This window comes from Hyla sarda, chromosome 4 (assembly GCF_029499605.1).
Source record: "Hyla sarda isolate aHylSar1 chromosome 4, aHylSar1.hap1, whole genome shotgun sequence".
Taxonomy (NCBI): domain Eukaryota; kingdom Metazoa; phylum Chordata; class Amphibia; order Anura; family Hylidae; genus Hyla; species Hyla sarda.
The window spans coordinates 38,767,129-38,785,526 of record NC_079192.1 but is presented as its reverse complement, the minus strand read 5'-3'; the positions used below and the strand labels follow the sequence as shown (position 1 = coordinate 38,785,526).

Here is an 18,398-nt window from a genome sequence, read left to right as displayed (position 1 = left end):
GTGATATGACGCGGGGTTACTGTGTAATCCCGCGTTATATCAGGAGAGCAGGTCCAAGGGCGTACCTGTACGCCCTTGGTCCTTAAGGGGTTAAAGGGCCAGTGTACCCTAATCACAGTGACAACACACTAAAACCAGTCTGCAGGTCAGCGCTCTCAAAATCTTTTAAAGGGCCAGCGCACCCCAAATTTCTTAAAGTGACAGCGCTCTTAATCAAGCCTGCAAGATGTCAGCACCCAGTTCTCCTGGACCACCGGACGAATGTGCTTCTGGGACTCCAGCAGTTTGGTCAACACCAGCTACCAGGAAGGTTTTACCCTCTCCACCTCCAGTTCAGCGCAACAGTTTAGGACCACCTGTAGCCGCACCAGTCTTCTTAGGAACCCCGTTCTTCCCACCTACAATGGGGATCCCTTCACGTTGCGAGATTTCAAAGAGAAGATACAGAGCATTTTTGTTTTCTATTCTTTTCCCCCTAATCTGCAGGTGCAGTTGCTTACTGGACAGCTACAAGGACCAGCACTCAAAGAAGTCAGCACCTGTCCTGCCTCCGAGAAGGCAACGGTAGAGCAGATCTTTGAGGGGCTGTATCAAATGTTCTCAAATCTCATACTCCATCAGAGGTACGCCTCCACCTATACGAGAGATGACAGAAACCAGGTGAGACCCTCCGAGCTTATGCTGTAGCCTTCCAAAATGCCCTAGAAACTGTCCAGAGACTAGATTGCATGACTCCCGAGCAGGGCAACAAGGTACTAATAGACAGATTTATCGATGGGGCTCACAACAAATGGGACAAAGCCCAGCTTAGAATGTTAGCAGTACAGAATCCTAGCTTGTCATTTCCTGCTTTTAAAAGGCTAGCCATCCAAGTTATTGAGTCTGGGGCCGAGGCCGAGGAAGTTGGCGCCTCCCTCTCCGAGACACTAGGAGCATCTGCTAGGTCAGTGCCAATATCACCACTGGCTCCTGTACCAGTATCACATGCCCACCAACCCATATGGCCTCAGAACTGCAAAGTGTTAGACAGGACATTGATCAATTGACCTAGGCCATCAAAAAACTCGCTAGCCGGACCAATCCGCCTAGCCGGGAAGAACCTCTACCTAGAAAACCTGCCCCTGCTCCCCGTCCTGTTAATTCACAAAATTTCCCCTCCAACAGACCTCCAGGGACTCTTCAGTAACCATTGTAATAAAAATGCACATTGGAGAACACTATGTTGGGCTTTAAATGGGAATCCCCTAAGGTCGAGGACCGGCCCTCAGGAGAATTGTCACCAGGTTCAGCATGTTCCAAGTCAGGACTTTCCTTTTACCTCACCCCATGCCCCTATGTAAAGGTTGTTGTAGAAGGGGTACAGTTAGAGGCCCTAATTGAAACAGGTTCTCAGGTGTCCACATACCTAAAGATGTCTTCTATAAATATTGGAGTGCTGATTTGTTATGGGACCCTGACGATGTCAACTTTAAAGTAATGGCAGGGAATGGGAAACCAGTATCCAGACATGGATACTGGGAGCCAACCATTCAAGTGGGAGAGTATGTACTCGGAGGACAGGGAGTAATTGTGACCAATGTAGGCGATAAGGGGGCGGCAGAGTTTATATTGGGCATCAACATTATGAGACACTGTTTTGACAAAATAGTAGGTTCTTTGCATGCTTGTCTCCCTTACATGTCACCTTCAGGCCGGCGGGCTGCACAATACACCTTCAAAATTCTTCAAGCAGAGCAAAAGTTTGTCAACCGTCAGAAAGAAATTTGCCGAGTAAGGATTCAGGACATCCGGTCAGTAGTCTTGCAGCCTCATACAGAAACCATCATCTAATGCCGTGCCCGACCTAGAATCAAGAACCAAGATTACCAAGCATTGCTGCAGCCGATATAGCTGGAAGATTATCCTTTAGTCCGGGCGGCAAGAAGTCTGGTCACTGTCTCCGATGGGAAAATCCCAGTCCGTTTAGTCAACCTATCTGACGCTGCCACCGTACTGCCGAAGTATACTCCAGTTGCTCAATAATATCAAATTGGGTCGAAGGACATCATCACCCGGACACAGGTGGCCCGGCAACGAACAGCCCAGGCAGCTCCCGGGTCTTGCACCAGTCATCCTGAACCTTGGTGGACCTAGCTCCAAGTTGGGGACGAAAGCACCTCAAGAGAACAGGTTAGTGGAGTCATTAAAGTGGCCAAACAGTTCCAGGAAGTCTTCAGCAAGCATCCCACTGACTTTGGCCAGACTACTATGATACAACACCGGATCTTAACAGGTGACAGTCCACCAATCAAGAAGAGACACTGCCCGGTAGCACCAGGTATGTACTAGACTGTCAAGAAAATGTTGACTGAAGTGAAGGATGCTGACATCATCCAAGAGAGTCAGAGTCCCTGGGCCGCTCCTCTGGTCTCTGTTAAGAAGGATGGGACTATGCGTTTCTGCGTGGACCATCGGAAGTTGAATAACGTGAGGCATAAAGATGCCTACCCTCTACCCCGGATCGAAGAGTCCTTAACTGTGTTAGGATCAGCCACATATTCCTCCACTTTTGATTTGACCAGTGGATTTTGGCAAGTGGAGATGGCTGAAGAGGACCTGGAGAAGATGGCTTTTGTGACTCTGATGGGGTTGTTTGAATTCAAGAGTATGCCTTTTGGGCTATGTAATGCCCCTGCTTCTTTCCAATGCTTGATGGAGCGATGCCTGGGACATCTCAACTTCCAAAGCGTCCTGTTATATCTGGATGACGTCATTGTATATTCCAAGACTTATCAGGAGCATCTTGACCACTTGACAGATGTATTTCAAGTCTTGATCCCTCATGGACTGAAGATAAAACCCTGTAAATGTCATCTGTTGAAACCTCAGGTCCACTACCTAAGTCATGTCATCAGCTCAGAAGGAGTGTTGTCAAAGATTGGCCTACCCCGTGCACGGTGAAGGACATTAGGAGCTTCCTGGGATTTGCTGGCTACTACCGCCGCTTCATTCCCCACTTCGCACAGATTGCTGGACCCCTTACAGCTTTCCTACAGGGTACTGCGAAGGAGAATTATAATGGAAGACCTATCAAGTGGGCCGAAGAGCAAGAAACAGCATTCCAAGCTCTTAAATATTTGTTGACCGAACCACCTATCCTGGCGTATCCCGATTATGGTCAACCCTTCTGACTATTTACCAATGCCAGTTTTGAGGGCCTGGGTGCTGTCCTGTCCCAGGTTCAAGAAGGTAAAGAGAGAGCGATAGCCTATGCCAGCAGACATCTGTGAGGGGCGGAGAAGAACGACTCCAATTAAAGTTTCTTCAAATTGGAGCTCCTCGTCTTGGTTTGGGCAGTGACCAAAAATTCAAGGACTATCTGGCAGTTAAGTCTTTTACCATCTACACGAACAACAATCCGTTGACCCATCTAAATACTGCCAAATTGGTAGACATTGAACAGCATTGGGCCTCAAGGGTTAGCCAACTATGACTTCAACATTAAATATCGAAGTGGCAAGTGCAATGTGAATGCAGATGTGCTGTCTCGAATGAACCTCCGCAAAGAACCACCTGTCGAGGACTCGTGGGAAGACATGGAGATGCCCCCATTTTACCAGAGGTTCGTGAGTCAGAGTGTCTTGACTACGCGAGATGACAGGAAACCCAGGTCCGACAGGGTTAAGGAAGACCTCTATATGTGGAAGACTCTGCAGGATGAAAGTCGAGTCACGGGGGATCTGTTGGACTACCTGTTAACTCCTTGTGGACGGAGGGTGTACCTATATGCCCTCAGCCCACTCCCTGTCTATAACGTGGGGCCACGCCGTGACCCTGCGTCATAGGAGATCGGGCCTGGCCTCTAATAACGGCTGGGACCTGTGGCTAATAGGGTGCAGCATTGATCGTGGTGCCGCGTGCTATTAACCCTTTAGATGCGGCATTCAAAGTTGAGCGCCGCATCTAAAGTGAAAGTAAAGGACTGCCGGTTAGCTCAGGGTGCTGTTCGGGAAGTCCGCGGTGAAATCTCGGCATCCCAAACAGCTGTAAAGACATCAGGAGGGTCCCTACCTTCCTCCATGCTGTCTGATCCCTGAATGACTGCTAAGTGCCTGAAATCCAGGCATGAGCAGTCAAGCGGCAGATCATGGCGCAAAAAATGAGCCCTCATACTGCCCCATACGCGGAAAAGTAAAAAAGTTATAGGGGACAGAAGATGACAATTTTAAACGTATACATTTTCCTGCATGTAGTTATGATTTTTTCCAGAATTACGACAAAATCAAACCTATATAAGTAGGGTATCATTTTAATTGTATGGACCTACAGAATAAAGATAAGGTGTTATTTTTACTGAAAATTGTACTGCGTAGAAATGGATGCCCCCAAAACTTACAAAATAGCATTTTTTCGAAAATTTTGTTGCAGAATGATTTTTTTTGCCGTTTCAACATAGATTTTTGGGTAAAATGAGAGATGTCATTACAAAGTAGAATTGGTGGTGCAAAAAATAAGCCATCATATGGATTTTTAGCTGCAAAATTGAAAGGGTTATGATTTTTTAAATGTAAGGAGGAAAAAACAAAAGTGTGGAAAACCCTCGGTCCCCAAGGGGTTAATGAAGAAGGTACAAACCTGTCTACGCCGGGCTCAGTGCTACTACGAGTTGAAGAGGTTGTGGTGACAGAGGATACAACAGTTCGTACACAAGGGACTGTTGTACAGGAATTCTTTGGATCCAGTCTCTGGTGAGCAACTTCATCAGATTCTGATTCCCCGAAGAGACGCCGCAATGGTGCTCAACGCCTACCATGATTAGTCAGGACACTTTAGAATCCACAAGACCAAGTCCACTGTCAGACAAAGGTTTTATTGGATTGGGATGCGGAGTGACATCAAAAAATTTCGATGTCAGTTCTGCGATAGTCATTCATAGTCAGACACATCATAGTACTAATCAAATGTCATAGTACTCATGAAGTGTGATGTCATAGTTATAATAGAATGTCAGATATTTTTGTTATATACATAGTCACTAATTGTGCATAGTCCATAGTCATACCTACTAAAAAGAAAAAAGGTTATGTCATCAGCATAAGTCATGTTGTTATAGTCATAGGTATATTCATAAGATAATGAATCCTTATCTCAGGCAAGTCCTAGAGTTATTCTGTTCTTCAGATTTGCAGAGCATGTATGGACATTATATACAGAGACTTTTATCATCAGTTTCTATATTCATTTCATCAGCCTGGAATTGGACATTGTATGTACAGTGGGGATCAAAAGTTTGGGCACCCCAGGTAAAAATTTGTATTAATGTGCATAAAGAATCCAAGGAAAGATGGAAAAAATCTCCAAAGGGCATCAAATTACAGTTTAGACATTCTTATAATATGTCAACAAAAGTTAGAGACCTGCCAGTGTCATGGATTGTTCTCAATCATCATCTGGGAAGACCAGGTGATGTCAATCTCAAAGGTTTTAAGTGCCCAGACTCAACAATCAGCACCATGGGTTCTTCTAAGCAGTTGTCTAGAAATCTGAAACTGAAAATAGTTGACGCTCACAAACCTTCAGAAGGCTATAAGAAGATAGCAAAACGTTTCCAGATGTCAACATCCTCTGTTCGGAATGTAATTAAGAAATGGAAGTCATCAGGAACAGTGGAAGTTAAAGCAAGATCTGGAATACCAAGAAAAATATCAGACAGAACAGCTCGCAGGATTGTGAGAAAAACAATTCAAAACCCACGTTTGACTGCACAATCCCTCCAGAAAGATCTGGCAGACACTGGAGTTGTGGTACACTATTCCACTATAAAGAGATACTTGTACAAATATGGTCTTCATGGAAGAGTCATCAGAAAATCAGCTTTGGGGTTATATTGCAGCCAATGGCACAGGGAACATTTCACGAGTAGAAGGGAAAATTGATTCAATAAAATTTCAGCAAATTTTGGATGCTAACTTGATGCCATCTGTGAAAAAACTGAAGTTAAAGAGAGGATGGCTTCTACAAATGGATAATGATCCTAAACACACCTCGAAATCCACAGGGGATTACATCAAGAGGCGTAAACTGAAGGTTTTGCCATGGCCTTCACAATCTCCTTGTTACGCCGAGCGCTCCGGTTCCCCGCTCCTCCCCGGAGCGCTCGCAACTTCCTCGCATTTGCAGCGCCCCGGTCAGACCTGCTGACCTGGTGCGCTGCAATGTCTCTCTCAGCCGGGATGCGATTCGCGATGCGGGAGGCGCCCGCTCGCGATGCGCATCCCGGCTCCCGTACCTGACTCGCTCCCCGTCGGTCTTGTCCCGGCGCGCGCGGCCCCGCTCCTTAGGGCGCGCGCTCGCCGGGTCTCTGCAATTTAAAGGGCCACTGCGCCACTGATTGGCGCAGCAGGCTTAATTAGTGTGTTCACCTGTGCACTCCCTATTTATACATCACTTCCCCTGCACTCCCTTGCCGGATCTTGTTGCCATTGTGCCAGTGAAAGCGTTTCCTTGTGTGTTCCTAGCCTGTGTTCCAGACCTCCTGCCGTTGCCCCTGACTACGATCCTTGCTGCCTGCCCTGACCTTCTGCTACGTCCGACCTTGCTCTTGTCTACTCCCTTGTACCGCGCCTATCTTCAGCAGTCAGAGAGGTTGAGCCGTTGCTGGTGGATACGACCTGGTTGCTACCGCCGCAGCAAGACCATCCTGCTTTGCGGCAGGCTCTGGTGAATACCAGTAGCAACTTAGAACCGGTCCACCAACACGGTCCACGCCAATCCCTCTCTGGCACAGAGGATCCACCTCCAGCCAGCCGAATCGTGACAGTAGATCCGGCCATGGATCCCGCTGAAGTCCCACTGCCAGTTGTCGCCGACCTCACCACGGTGGTCGCCCAGCAGTCGCAACAGATAGCGCAACAAGGCCACCAGCTGTCTCAACTGACCGTGATGCTACAGCAGCTATTACCACAACTCCAGCAACAATCTCCTCCGCCAGCTCCTGCACCTCCTCCGCAGCGAGTGGCCGCTTCCGGCCTACGATTATCCTTGCCGGATAAATTTGATGGGGACTCTAAGTTTTGCCGTGGCTTTCTTTCACAATGTTCCCTGCACTTGGAGATGATGTCGGACCAGTTTCCTACTGAAAGGTCTAAGGTGGCTTTCGTAGTCAGCCTTCTGTCTGGGAAAGCTCTGTCATGGGCCACACCGCTCTGGGACCGCAATGACCCTGTCACTGCCTCTGTACACTCCTTCTTCACGGAGATTCGAAGTGTCTTTGAGGAACCTGCCCGAGCCTCTTCTGCTGAGACTGCCCTGCTGAACCTTTGCCAACTGAGGCGCCATCCAATTCCGTACTCTTGCCTCCGAATTATCCTGGAATAATGAGGCCCTCTGCGCGACCTTTAAAAAAGGCCTATCCAGCAACATTAAAGACGTGCTGGCCGCACGAGAAATTCCTGCTAACCTGCATGAACTTATTCATCTGGCCACCCGCATTGACATGCGTTTTTCCGAAAGGCGTCAGGAGCTCCGCCAGGATATGGACTTTGTTCGCACGAGGCGGTTTCTCTCCCCGGCTCCTCTCTCCTCTGGTCCTCTGCAATCCGTTCCTGTGCCTCTCGCCGTGGAGGCTATGCAAGTTGACCGGTCTCGCTTGACACCTCAAGAGAGGACACGACGCCGCATGGAGGATCTGTGCCTGTACTGTGCCAGTACCGAACACTTCTTGAAGGATTGTCCTATCCGTCCTCCCCGCCTGGAAAGACGTACGCTGACTCCGCACAAAGGTGAGACAGTTTTTGATGTCAACTCTGCTTCTCCACGCCTTACTGTGCCTGTGCGGATATCTTCCTCTACCTTCTCCTTCTCTGCTATGGCCTTCTTGGATTCCGGATCTGCAGGAAATTTTATTTTGGCCTCTCTCATCAACATGTTCAACATCCCGGTGACCAGTCTCGCCAGACCCCTCTACATCAATTCTGTTAACAATGAAAGATTGGACTGTACCGTGCGTTACCGCACGGAACCTCTCCTAATGTGCATCGGACCTCATCACGAAAAAATTGAATTTTTGGTCCTCTCCAACTGCACTTCTGAAATTCTTCTTGGATTACCATGGCTTCAACGCCATTCCCCAACCCTTGATTGGTCCACAGGAGAAATCAAGAACTGGGGTACTTCTTGTCTCAAGGACTGTCTTAAACCGGTTCCCAGTACTCCCTGCCGTGACCCTGTGGTTCCCCCTGTATCCGGTCTTCCTAAGGCTTATATGGACTATGCTGACGTCTTTTGCAAGAAGCAAGCTGAGACTTTACCCCCTCACAGGCCTTATGACTGTCCTATTGACCTCCTCCCGGGTACTACTCCACCCCGGGGCAGAATCTATCCTCTGTCTGCTCCAGAGACTCTTGCCATGTCAGAGTACATCCAGGAAAATTTAAAAAAGGGGTTTATCCGCAAATCCTCCTCTCCTGCCGGAGCTGGATTTTTTTTTGTGTCCAAAAAAGATGGCTCCCTACGCCCTTGCATTGACTACCGCGGACTTAATAAAATCACGGTAAAAAAACGCTACCCCTTACCTCTTATCTCAGAACTCTTTGATCGCCTACAAGGTGCCCACATCTTTACCAAACTGGACTTAAGGGGGGCTTATAATCTCATCCGCATCAGGGAGGGGGACGAATGGAAGACTGCATTTAACACCAGAGATGGACACTTTGAGTATCTGGTCATGCCCTTTGGCCTGTGCAACGCCCCTGCCGTCTTCCAAGACTTTGTTAATGAAATATTTCGTGATCTCTTATATTCCTGTGTTGTGGTTTATCTGGACGATATTCTGATTTTTTCTGCCAACTTAGAAGAACACCGCCAGCATGTCCGCATGGTTCTTCAGAGACTTCGGGACAATCAACTTTATGCCAAAATGGAGAAATGTCTCTTTGAATGTCAATCTCTTCCTTTCCTAGGATACTTGGTCTCTGGCCAGGGACTACAAATGGACCCAGATAAACTCTCTGCCGTCTTAGATTGGCCACGCCCCTCCGGACTCCATGCTATCCAACGTTTTTTGGGGTTTGCCAATTATTACAGACAATTTATTCCACACTTTTCCACTATTGTGGCTCCTATCGTGGCTTTAACCAAGAAAAATGCCAATCCCAAGTCCTGGTCTCCACAAGCGGAAGACGCATTTAAACATCTCAAGTCTGCCTTTTCTTCTGCTCCCGTGCTCTCCAGACCTGACCCATCTAAACCCTTCCTATTGGAGGTAGATGCCTCCTCAGTGGGAGCTGGAGCTGTCCTTCTACAAAAAAATTCTTCCGGGCATGCTGTTACTTGTGGGTTTTTTTCTAGGACCTTCTCTCCAGCGGAGAGAAATTACTCCATTGGTGATCGAGAACTACTGGCCATTAAATTGGCGCTTGAGGAATGGAGGCATCTGCTGGAGGGATCAAAATTTCCAGTTATCATTTACACTGATCACAAGAATCTCTCCTATCTCCAGTCTGCCCAACGACTGAACCCTCGCCAGGCCAGGTGGTCGTTGTTCTTTGCCCGTTTTAACTTTGAAATTCATTTTCGCCCTGCTGACAAGAACATTAGGGCCGATGCCCTCTCTCTTTCTTCTGATGCCTCTGAAGTAGAGGTCTCTCCGCAACACATCATTCCTCCGGACTGTCTGATCTCCACTTCTCCAGCCTCCATCAGGCAAACTCCTCCAGGGAAGACCTTCGTTTCTCCACGCCAGCGTCTCGGGATTCTCAAATGGGGACACTCCTCCCATCTCGCAGGCCATGCGGGCATCAAAAAATCCTTGCAACTCATCTCTCGTTTTTATTGGTGGCCGACTCTGGAGACGGATGTTGTTGATTTTGTGCGGGCCTGTACTGTCTGTGCCCGGGATAAGACTCCTTGCCAGAAGCCTGCTGGCCTCCTTCATCCTCTGCCCGTTCCCGAACAGCCTTGGTCACAGATTGGTATGGACTTTATTACAGACTTGCCCTCATCCCGTGGCAACACAGTTGTTTGGGTGGTCGTTGATCGATTTTCCAAGATGGCACATTTTATTCCTCTTCCTGGTCTTCCTTCAGCGCCTCAGTTGGCAAAGCAATTTTTTGTACACATTTTTCGCCTTCATGGATTGCCCACGCATATCGTCTCGGATAGAGGCGTCCAATTCGTGTCTAAATTCTGGAGGGCCCTCTGTAAACAGCTCAAGATTAAATTAAACTTCTCTTCTTCTTATCATCCCCAATCCAATGGGCAAGTAGAAAGAATTAATCAGGTCCTGGGTGACTATTTACGGCATTTTGTTTCCTCCCGCCAGGATGACTGGGCAGATCTTCTACCATGGGCCGAATTCTCTTACAACTTCAGAGTCTCCGAATCTTCTGCTAAGTCCCCATTTTTCGTGGTGTACGGCCGTCACCCTCTTCCCCCCCTCCCTACTCCCTTGCCCTCTGGTTTGCCCGCTGTGGATGAAGTGACTCGTGATCTTTCCACCATATGGAAAGAGACCCAAAATTCTCTTTTACAGGCTTCATCCCGGATGAAAAGATTTGCCGATAAGAAAAGAAGAACTCCCCCCATTTTTGCTCCCGGAGACAAGGTATGGCTCTCTGCTAAATATGTCCCCTTTCGTGTCCCCAGTTACAAACTGGGACCACGCTATCTTGGTCCTTTCAAAGTCTTGTGCCAGATCAACCCTGTCTCTTACAAACTCCTTCTTCCTCCTTCTCTTCGTATTCCCAATGCCTTCCATGTCTCTCTCCTTAAACCACTCATCATTAACCGCTTCTCTCCCAAACTTGTTTCTCCCTCTCCTGTATCCGGTTCTTCTGACGTCTTCTCCGTGAAGGAGATTCTGGCCTCCAAGACAGTCAGAGGAAAAAAAATTTTTTGGGTAGATTGGGAAGGCTGTGATCCAGAAGAGAGATCCTGGGAACCTGAGGACAACATCCTAGACAAAAGTCTTATTCTCAGGTTCTCAGGCTCCAAGAAGAGGGGGAGACCCAAGGAGTACTGTTACGCCGAGCGCTCCGGGTCCCCGCTCCTCCCCGGAGCGCTCGCAACTTCCTCGCATTTGCAGCGCCCCGGTCAGACCTGCTGACCGGGTGCGCTGCAATGTCTCTCTCAGCCGGGATGCGATTCGCGATGCGGGAGGCGCCCGCTCGCGATGCGCATCCCGGCTCCCGTACCTGACTCGCTCCCCGTCGGTCTTGTCCCGGCGCGCGCGGCCCCGCTCCTTAGGGCGCGTGCGCGCCGGGTCTCTGCAATTTAAAGGGCCACTGCGCCACTGATTGGCGCAGCAGGCTTAATTAGTGTGTTCACCTGTGCACTCCCTATTTATACATCACTTCCCCTGCACTCCCTTGCCGGATCTTGTTGCCATTGTGCCAGTGAAAGCGTTTCCTTGTGTGTTCCTAGCCTGTGTTCCAGACCTCCTGCCGTTGCCCCTGACTACGATCCTTGCTGCCTGCCCTGACCTTCTGCTACGTCCGACCTTGCTCTTGTCTACTCCCTTGTACCGCGCCTATCTTCAGCAGTCAGAGAGGTTGAGCCGTTGCTGGTGGATACGACCTGGTTGCTACCGCCGCTGCAAGACCATCCTGCTTTGCGGCGGGCTCTGGTGAATACCAGTAGCAACTTAGAACCGGTCCACCAACACGGTCCATGGCAATCCCTCTCTGGCACAGAGGATCCACCTCCAGCCAGCCGAATCGTGACACTCCTGACCTCAACATAATTGAAAATCTATGGATAGACCTTAAAAGAGCAGTGCGTGACAGACAGCCAAGAAATCTCAAAGAACTGGAAGACTTTTGTAAAGAAGAATGGGCAAAGATACCTCAAACAAGAATTGAAAGACTCTGGGCTGACTACAAAAACCATTTACAAGTTGTGATACTTGCCAAAGGGGGCAGTACAATCTATTAAATCTGCAGGGTGCCCAAACTTTTGCAGATGCCATTTTATAGTTTTCTGTTATTTTGAAAGTGTAAATGATGGAAATAAAATCTAACTTTTGTTGACATATTATAAGAATGTCTAATCTGTAATTTGATGCCTTTTTGGAGATTTTTTCCATCTTTCCTTGGCTTCTTTATGCACATTCATACAAATTTTTACCTGGGGTGCCCAAACTTTTGATCCCCACTGTAATGCTTCAGGACAGCATACGGCCCAGTGGCCATTTCGCTCTTCTCCCTAAGGGGACAGACGTCAAGGGTGACTTATATTAGGTAAGGGGGTTTGTGGTGTCCCGTTACAGAACACGTTTCTATACAGTCCTTAAGTCTCCTCAGGCAGAGTCCCTCAGGTCCACAAGGCTCTCCTGCAGGGTCCCCCTAAGTCATTAAGGTATTATTAATGTATATTACTCATGTACCTGTGTTCAAAGTATTGTACAGTAAATGTAAACTGTATATAAAGGTTATTAGGATATTTACCCTGTATAAGACCTTCCTAAGGTCATGTGATATGTGATGTGATGTGTGATCACATGATATACCCAGAGTTCCATGGGCACAGGTATCCACAGGCAACCCCGGAAGAGAGCACTGTGGTCAGACTGGAAAGAACTACACAACTTCCTGTGGAGCATACAGGAGCGCTGATAAGTACTGATATGATTAATATATCTTTAGAAATAATTTACAAATCCCTTGGACTGTGGTAGTGGGCAAGAAAAACACTCTTTGCTCTCTGAACTTTCCGCATTGTTATCCTGTATTATTCACTTTTTTGATTCAATAAAGAGTTTAATACATCCATGTCTGTCTCTTGTCACCTGTCCATTTGTACCTTCCACCAATATTATCGTTCAGTGGGTGTCCTTGTGATAGCCTGGGGGAGTAGGGCATATGGGATGTAGCTGTGCGGTAACTAAAGGGTGCTTGTTTAACCCTTTCTATTCGTGATGCCAGGGTGGCGATGGCTGTCCGGGCGTGCTGGGAGTTGTAGTTTTACAACAGCTGGAGGCACCCTGGTTGGGAAACACTGGACAATAAAGTAATAACAGAGTCTTTGCAGGGAATAAATGGCTTCCTGTTTTTCGCATTTTTTGCTAATAAGCAGTTTAATGGAAACCACGAAGGCTGAGACCTTATATTGGGAAGAACTCCGGCGCCTCCTCTGCATAGAGTCTGATACGACTCTATGACCTGAAGAGTAGAGAGAGATGTCTGTAAATAAGAGGTTCTCATAGGGAGCGAAGGGATATTGAATAAATCCTGCTGGGAACTTGGCCGATGTTTATACTTTTCCCAGCATCCCAAGTATTCCCAACCTGATCTGCTGGGGAGGATTTCATAAGACGGAAGAAAACTACAGCATGAAGAAGATATTCTGGAACAAGGTAAAGGATTCTGTTCTATCGCTATACAACATACTATACACCTAACTATACACCTAACTATACACCTATAGCTATGCAGTACACCTAACTATACACCTAACTATACACCTAACTATACACCTAACTATACACCTAACTATACACCTAACTATACACCTAACTATACAACTATCGCTATACAACATACTATACACCTATAGCTATGCAGTACACCTAACTATACACCTAACTATACACCAAACTATACACCTAACTATACACCTATAGCTATACACCTAACTATACACCTAACTATACACCTAACTATACACCTAACTATACACCTAACTATACACCTAACTATACACCTAACTATACACCTATAGCTATACACCTAACTATACACCTAACTATACACCTAACTATACACCTAACTATACACCTAACTATACACCTATAGCTATACACCTAACTATACACCTAACTATACACCTATAGCTATACACCTAACTATACACCTAACTATACACCTATAGCTATACACCTAACTATACACCTAACTATACACCTAACTATACACCTAACTATACACCTAACTATACACCTAACTTTACACCTATAGCTATACACCTAACTATACACCTAACACTATACACCTAACACTATACACCTAACTATACCCCTAACTATACACCTATAGCTATACACCTAACTATACACCTAACTACACACCTATAACTATACACCTAACTATACACCTAACTATACACCTATAGCTATACACCTAACTATACACCTAACTATACACCTAACTATACACCTAACTATACACCTATAGCTATACACCTAACTATACACCTAACTATACACCTAACTATACACCTAACTATACACCTAACTTTACACCTATAGCTATACACCTAACTATACACCTAACACTATACACCTAACACTATACACCTAACTATACCCCTAACTATACACCTATAGCTATACACCTAACTATACACCTAACTACACACCTATAACTATACACCTAACTATACACCTAACTATACACCTATAGCTATACACCAAACTATACACCTATCACTATACACCTATAGCTATACACCTAACTATACACCAAACTATACACCTATAGCTATACACCTAACTATACACCAAACTATACACCTAACTATACACCTAACTATACACCTAACTATACACCTATAGCTATTCAGTACACCTAACTATACACCTAACTATACACCTAACTATACACCTAACTATACACCTAACTATACACCTAACTATACACCTAACTATACACCTAACTATACACCTATAGCTATACACCTAACTATACACCTAACTATACACCTAACTATACACCTAACTATACACCGAACTATACACCTAACTATACACCTAACACTATACACCTAACTATACACCTATAGCTATACACCTAACTATACACCTAACTATACATCTATAGCTATACACCAAACTATACACCTAAAGCTATACACCTAACTATACACCTAACTATACACCTAACTATACACCTAACTATACACCTAACTATACACCTATAGCTATTCAGTACATCTAACTATACACCTAACTATACACCTATAGCTATACACCTAACGATACACCTATAGCTATACACCTAACTATACACCTAACTATACACCCATAACTATACACCTAACTATACACCTATAGCTATACACCTAACTATAAACCTATAGCTATACACCTAACTCTACACCTAACTCTACACCTATCTATACACCTATAACTATACACCTATAGCTATACACCTAACTATACACCTAACTATACACCTATAACTATACACCTAACTATACACCTATAGCTATACACCTAACTATACACCAAACTATACACCTAACTATACACCTAACTATACACCTAACTATACACCTAACTATACACCTAACTATACACCTAACTATACACCTATAGCTATACACCTAACTATACACCTAACTATACACCTAACTATACACCTAACTATACACCGAACTATACACCTAACTATACACCTAACACTATACACCTAACTATACACCTATAGCTATACACCAAACTATACACCTAAAGCTATACACCTAACTATACACCTAACTATACACCTAACTATACACCTAACTATACACCTAACTATACACCTATAGCTATTCAGTACATCTAACTATACACCTAACTATACACCTAACTATACACCTAACTATACACCTAACTATACACCTAACTATACACCTAACTATACACCTAACTATACACCTATAGCTATACACCTAACTATACACCTAACTATACACCTAACTATACACCTAACTATACACCGAACTATACACCTAACTATACACCTAACACTATACACCTAACTATACACCTATAGCTATACACCAAACTATACACCTAAAGCTATACACCTAACTATACACCTAACTATACACCTAACTATACACCTAACTATACACCTAACTATACACCTATAGCTATTCAGTACATCTAACTATACACCTAACTATACACCTATAGCTATACACCTAACGATACACCTATAGCTATACACCTAACTATACACCTAACTATACACCCATAACTATACACCTAACTATACACCTATAGCTATACACCTAACTATAAACCTATAGCTATACACCTAACTCTACACCTAACTCTACACCTATCTATACACCTATAACTATACACCTATAGCTATACACCTAACTATACACCTAACTATACACCTATAACTATACACCTAACTATACACCTATAGCTATACACCTAACTATACACCTATCTATACACCTATAGCTATACACCTAACTATACACCTATCTATACACCTAACTATACACCTATCTATACACCTATAGCTATACACCTAACTATACACCTATAGCTATACACCTTACTATACACCTAACTATACACCTATAGCTATACACCTATAACTATACACCTAACTATACACCTAACTATACACCTAACTATACACCTATAACTATACACCTAACTATACACCTATAACTATACACCTAACTATACACCTAACTACACACCTATAACTATACACCTATCTATACACCTAACTATACACCTAACTATACACCTATAGCTATACACCTAACTATACACCTATAGCTATACACCTAACTATACACCTATAGCTATACACCTAACTATACACCTATAACTATACACCTAACTATACACCTAACTATACACCTATCTATACACCTATAGCTATACACCTAACTATACACCTATAGCTATACACCTAACTATACACCTATAGCTATACACCTTACTATACACCTAACTATACACCTATAGCTATACACCTAACGATACATCTATAACTATACACCTAACTATACACCTAACTATACACCTATAACTATACACCTAACTATACACCTAACTATACACCTATAACTATACACCTAACTATACACCTATAACTATACACCTAACTATACACCTAACTACACACCTATAACTATACACCTATCTATACACCTAACTATACACCTAACTATACACCTATAGCTATACACCTAACTATACACCTATAGCTATACACCTAACTATACACCTATAGCTATACACCTAACTATACACCTATAGCTATACACCTAACTATACACCTATAACTATACACCTAACTATACACCTATAACTACACACCTATAACTATACACCTAACTATACACCTATCTATACACCTAACTATACACCTAACTATACACCTATAAATATACATCTAACTATACACCTATAGATATACATCTAACTATACACCTATAACTATACACCTAACTATACACCTAACTATACACCTAACTATACACCTATATATACACCTAACTATACACCTAACTTTACACCTATAGCTATACACCTAACTATACACCTAACACTATACACCTAACACTATACACCTAACACTATACACCTAACTATACCCCTAACTATACACCTATAGCTATACACCTAACTATACACCTAACTACACACCTATAACTATACACCTAACTATACACCTAACTATACACCTATAGCTATGCAGTACACCTAACTATACACCTAACTATACACCTAACTATACACCTATAACTATACACCTAACTATACACCTATAGCTATACACCTAACTATACACCAAACTATACACCTATAGCTATACACCTAACTATACACCTAACTATACACCAAACTATACACCTAACTATACACCTATAGCTATTCAGTACACCTAACTATACACCTAACTATACACCTAACTATACACCTAACTATACACCGAACTATACACCGAACTATACACCTAACTATACACCTAACACTATACACCTAACTATACACCTATAGCTATACACCTAACTATACACCTAACTATACATCTATAGCTATACACCAAACTATACACCTATAGCTATACACCTAACTATACACCTAACTATACACCTAACTATACACCTAACTATACACCTAACTATACACCTATAGCTATACACCTAACTATACACCTATAGCTATTCAGTACATCTAACTATACACCTAACTATACACCTATAGCTATACACCTAACGATACACCTATAGCTATACACCTAACTATACACCTAACTATACACCCATAACTATACACCTAACTATACACCTATAGCTATACACCTAACTCTACACCTAACTCTACACCTATCTATACACCTATAGCTATACACCTATAGCTATACACCTAACTATACACCTAACTATACACCTATAACTATACACCTATAACTATACACCTAACTATACACCTATAGCTATACACCTAACTATACACCTAACTATACACCTATAACTATACACCTAACTATACACCTATAGCTATACACCTATCTATACACCTATCTATACACCTATAGCTATACACCTAACTATACACCTATCTATACACCTATAGCTATACACCTAACTATACACCTATAGCTATACACCTAACTATACACCTAACTATACACCTATAACTATACACCTAACTATACACCTAACTATACACCTATAGCTAT

At 44.1% G+C, this 18,398-nt stretch overlaps 1 protein-coding gene across 1 annotated transcript in view; it reads left to right on the top strand.

Annotated features, from left to right (window-relative positions):
- The first annotated feature begins 13,138 nt into the window (after positions 1–13,138).
- LOC130367797 (neuronal growth regulator 1-like) overlaps positions 13,139–18,398 on the top strand; it is a 59,772-nt gene continuing 54,512 nt past the window's right edge. Inside the window, exon 1 of the mRNA XM_056570590.1 lies at positions 13,139–13,330. The gene's annotated coding sequence lies outside the window, so the exon portion shown is untranslated. The remainder of the gene's footprint in view (positions 13,331–18,398) is intronic.